The 5,525-nt window shown below is 51.6% G+C and overlaps 1 long non-coding RNA gene across 1 annotated transcript in view; it reads right to left on the reverse strand.

The window, feature by feature from the left end:
* Positions 1-981: 981 nt before the first annotated feature.
* The window catches only part of LOC126998274 (uncharacterized), a 5,005-nt gene continuing 461 nt past the window's right edge, over positions 982-5,525 (reverse strand). Inside the window, exons 2-4 of the long non-coding RNA XR_007752779.1 lie at positions 4,089-4,443; positions 3,133-3,318; positions 982-1,117 (exon numbers count right to left, since the gene is read on the reverse strand). This is a non-coding gene — a long non-coding RNA (uncharacterized LOC126998274). The remainder of the gene's footprint in view (positions 1,118-3,132; positions 3,319-4,088; positions 4,444-5,525) is intronic.

Below are 5,525 nucleotides of genomic sequence, written 5' to 3' on the forward strand. Positions count from 1 at the left end.
CAGTCCCATTACCAACCCTTCCCCTATCCACCAGTCCATTACCAATCCTTCCCCTATCCACCAGTCCATTACCAACCCCTTCCCTATCCACCGGTCCATTACCAACCCTTCCCTATCCACCAGTCCATTACCAATCCTTCCCTATCCACCGGTCCCATTACAAGCCTTCCCCCTATCCACCAGTCCCATTACCAATCCTTCCCCTATCCACCAGTCCCATTACCAGCCTTCCCTATCCACCAGTCCCATTACCAACCCTTCCCCTATCCACCAGTCCATTACCAATCCTTCCCTATCCACAGTCCCATTACCAACCCTTCCCCTATCCACCAGTCCCATTACCAACCTTCCCTATCCACCAGTCCCATTACCAATCCTTCCCCTATCCACCAGTCCCATTGCAATCCTTCCCTATCCACCAGTCCATTACCAACCCTTCGCTATCCACCAGTCCCATTACCAATCCTTCCCTATCCACCAGTCCCATTGCAACCCTTCCCTATCCACCAGTCCATTACCAATCCTTCCCTATCCACCAGTCCCATTACCAACCCTTCCCTATCCACCAGTCCCATTACCAACCCTTCCCTATCCACCAGTCCCATTACCAATCCTTCCCTATCGATTACAATCCTTCCTATCCACCAGTCCCATTACCAACCCTTCCCTATCCACCAGTCCCATTACCAATCCTTCCCTATCCACCAGTCCCATTACCAATCCTTCCCTATCCACCAGTCCCATTACCAATCCTTCCCTATCCACCAGTCCATTACCAACCCTTCCCTATCCACCAGTCCAGTCCCAATCCTTCCCCTATCCACCAGTCCATTACCAATCCTTCCCCTATCCACCAGTCCCATTACCATCCTTCCCTATCCACCAGTCCCATTACCAATCCTTCCCCTATCCACCTTTCCCATTACCAACCCTTCACCTATCCACCAGTCCCATTACCAATCCTTCCCGTATCCACCAGTCCCATTACCAACCCTTCCCCTATCCACCAGTCCCATTACCAACCCTTACCCTATCCACCAGTCCCATTACCAATCCTTCCCCTATCCACCAGTCCCATTACCAATCCTTCCCCTATCCACCAGTCCCATTACCAACCCTTCCCCTATCCACCAGTCCCATTACCAAGCCTTCCCTATCCACCAGTCCCATTACCAATCCTTCCCCTATCCACCAGTCCATTACCAATCCTTCCCTATCCACCAGTCCATTACCAATCCTTCCCCTATCCACCAGTCCCATTACCAATCCTTACCCTATCCACCAGTCCCATTACCAATCCTTCCCCTATCCACCAGTCCCATTACCAAAACTTCCCCTATCCACCAGTCCCATTACAATCCTTCCCTATCCACCAGTCCATTACAACCCTTCCCTATCCACCAGTCCCATTACCAATCCTTCCCTATCCACCATACCCATTACCAACCCTTCCCCTATCCACCAGTCCCATTACCAATCCTTCCCCTATCCACCAGTCCCATTACCAACCCTTTCCCTATCCACCAGTCCCATTACCAATCCTTCCCCTATCCACCAGTCCCATTACCAACCCTTCCCCTATCCACCAGTCCCATTACCAATCCTTCCCCTATCCACCAGCTCCATTACCAACCCTTCCCTTATCCACCAGTCCCATTACCAAGCCTTCCCCTATCCACCAGTCCTATTACCAACCCTTCCCCTATCCACCAGTCCCATTACCAATCCTTCCTCAATCCACCAGTCTCATTAATAATCCTTCCACTAACCACCAGTCCCATTACCAATCCTTCCCCTATTCGCCAATCCCATTACCAACCATTCCTATATCCACCAGTTCCATTACCAACCCCTCCCATATCCAACAATCCTTTTACCAATCCTTCCCTTATCCACCAGTTCCATTACCAACCCTTCCCCTATCCGCCAGTTCCATTACCAACCCTTCCCCTATCCACCAGTCCCATTACCAACCCTTCCCCTATCCACCAGTCCCAACCCTTCCCCATCCACCAGTCCCATTACCAATCCTTCCCCTATCCACCAGTCCCATTACCAATCCTTCCCTATCCACCAGTCCATTACCAACCTTCCCTATGCACCAGTCCCATTACCAATCCTTCCCCTATCCACCAGTCCCATTACCAATCCTTCCCCTATCCACCAGTCCCATTACCAATCCTTCCCCTATCCACCAGTCCCATTACCAACCCTTCCCTTATAAAACAATCCCATTACCAACCCTTCCCCTATCCACCAGTCCCATTACCAATCCTTCCCCTATCCACCAGTCCCATTACCAATCCTTCCCCTATCCACCAGTCCCATTACCAATCATTCCCCTATCCACCAGTCCCATTACCAACCCTTCCCCTATCCACCAGTCCCAGTACCAATCCTTCCCCTATCCACCAGTCCCATTACCAACCCTTCCCGTATCCACCAGTCCCATTACCAAACCTTCCCCTATCCACCAGTCCCATTACCAATCCTTCCCCTATCCACCAGTCCCATTACCAACCTTCCCTATCCACCAGTCCCATTACCAACCCTTCCCTATCCACCAGTCCATTACCAGCCTTCCCCTATCCACCAGTCCCATTACCAAGCCTTCCCCTATCCACAAGTCCCATTACCAATCCTTACCCTATCCACCAGTCCCATTACCAAGCCTTCCCCTATCCACCAGTCCCATTACCAATCCTTCCCCTATCCACCAGTCCCATTACCAATCCTTCCCCTATCCACCAGTCCCATTACCAATCCTTCCCCTATCCACCAGTCCCATTACCAACCCTCCCCCTATCCACCAGTCCCATTACCAACCCTTCCCCTATCCACCAGTCCCATTACCAATCCTTCCCCAATCCACCAGTCCCAAAACCAACCCTTCCCCTATCCACCCGTCCCATTACCAACCCTTCCCTATCCACCAGTCCCATTACCAACCTTCCCCTATCCACCAGTCCCATTACCAATCCTTCCCTATCCACCAGTCCCATTACCAACCCTTCCCCTATCCACCAGTCCCATTACCAACCCTTCCCTATCCACCAGTCCCATTACAAATCCTTCCCTATCCAACAGTCCCTTTACCAACCCTACCCCTATCCACCAGTCCCATTACCAAACCTTCCCCTATCCACCAGTCCCATTACCAATCCTTCCCCTATCCACCAGTCCCATTACCAACCCTTCCCCTATCCACCAGTCCCATTACCAACCCTTCCCCTATCCACCAGTCCCATTACCAACCCTTCCCCTATCCACCAGTCCCATTACCAACCCTTCCCCTATCCACCAGTCCCATTACCAACCCTTCCCTTATCCACCAGTCCCATTACCAACCCTTCCCTATCCACCTGTCCAATTACCAACCCTTCCACTAGCCACGAGTCCCATTACGAATTCTTCCACTATCCACCAGTCCCATTACCAATCCTTCCCCTATCCACCAGTCCCATTACCAACCTTCCCTCTATCCACCAGTCCCATTACCAATCCTTCCCCTATCCACCAGTCCCATTACCAATCCTTCCGCTATCCACCAGTCCCATTACCAACCCTTCCACTATCCACCAGTCCCATTACCAATCCTTCCCATATCCACCAGTCCCATTACCAATCCTTCCACTTTCCACCAGTCCCATTACCAATCCTTCCCCTATCCACCAGTCCCATTACCAACCCTTCCCATATCCACCAGTCCCATTACCAATCCTTCCCCTATCCACCAGTCCCATTACCAATCCTTCCCCTATCCACCAGTCCCATTACCAATCCTTCCCCTATCCACCAGTCCCATTACCAACCCTTCCCCTATCCACCAGTCCCATTACCAACCCTTCCCCTATCCACCAGTCCCATTACCAATCCTTCCCCTATCCACCAGTCCCATTACCAACCTTTCCCCTATCCACCAGTCATATTACCAACCCTTCCCCATCCACCAGTCCCATTACCAATCCTTCCCTATCCACCTGTCCCATTACCAATCCTTCCCTATCCACCAGTCCCATTACCAACCCTTCCCTATCCACGTGTCCAATTACCAATCCTTCCTCTATCCACCTGTCCCATTACCAAACCTTCCCCTATCCACCAGTCCCATTACCAATCCTTCCCCTATCCACCAGTCCCATTACCAACCCTTCCCCTATCCACCAGTCCCATTACCAATCCTTCCCCTATCCACCAGTCCCATTACCAATCCTTCCCCTATCCACCAGTCCCATTACCAACCCTTCCCCTATCCACCAGTCCCATTACCAATACTTCCCCTATCCACCTGTCCCATTACCAACCCTTCCCTTATCCACCAGTCCCATTACCAATCCTTCCCCTATCCACCAGTCCCATTACCAATCCTTCCCTTATCCACCAGTCCCATTACCAATCCTTCCCCTATCCACCAGTCCCATTACCAATCCTTCCCCTATCCACCTGTCCCATTACCAACCCTTCCCCTATGCATCAGTCCCATTACCAATCCTTCCCCTATCCACCAGTCCCATTACCAACCCTTCCCCTATCCACCAGTTCCATTACCAATCCTTCCCTTTCCACCAGTCCCATTACCAACCCTTCCTATCCACCAGTCCCATTACCAATCCTTCCCTATCCACCAGTCTCATTACCAATCCTTCCCCTATCCACCAGTCCCATTACCAATCCTTCTCCTATCCACCTGTCCCATTACCAACCCTTCCCTTATCCACCAGTCCCATTACCAATCCTTCCCTATCCATTTGTCCCATTACCAACCCTTTCCCCATCTACCAGTCCCATTACCAATCCTTCCCCTATCTACCAGTCCCATTACCAACCCTTCCCCTATCCACCAGTCCCATTACCAACTCTTCCCCTATCCACCAGTCCCATTACCAATCCTTCCCCTATCCACCAGTCCCATTACCAATCCTTCCCCTATCCACCAGTCCCATTACCAACCCTTCCACTATCCACCAGTCCCATTACCAACCCCTCCCCTATCCACCAGTCCCATTACCAATCCTTCCCCTATCCACCAGTCCCATTACCAACCCTTCTCCTATCCACCAGTCCCATTACCAACCCTTCCCCTATCCACCAGTCCCATTACCAACCCTTCCCCTATCCACCAGTCCCATTACCAATCCTTCCGCTATCCACCAGTCCCATTACCAACCCTTCCCCTATCCACCAGTCCCATTACCAACCCTTCCCCTATCCACCAGTCCCATTACCATTCGTTCCCCTATCCACCAGTCCCATTACCAACCCTTCCCCTATCCACCAGTCCCATTATCAACCCTTCCCCTATCCACCAGTCCCATTACCAATCCTTCCCCTATCCACCAGTCCCATTACCAACCCTTTCCCTATCCACCAGTCTCATTACCAACCCTTCCCCTATCCACCAGTCCCATTACCAATCCTTTCCCTATCCACCAGTCCCATTACCAATCCTTCCCCTATCCACCAGTCCCATTACCAACCCTTCCCTTATCCACCAGTCCCATTACCAATCCTTCCCCTATCCACCA

Source organism: Eriocheir sinensis, chromosome 13, assembly GCF_024679095.1.
Source record: "Eriocheir sinensis breed Jianghai 21 chromosome 13, ASM2467909v1, whole genome shotgun sequence".
NCBI lineage: Eukaryota > Metazoa > Arthropoda > Malacostraca > Decapoda > Varunidae > Eriocheir > Eriocheir sinensis.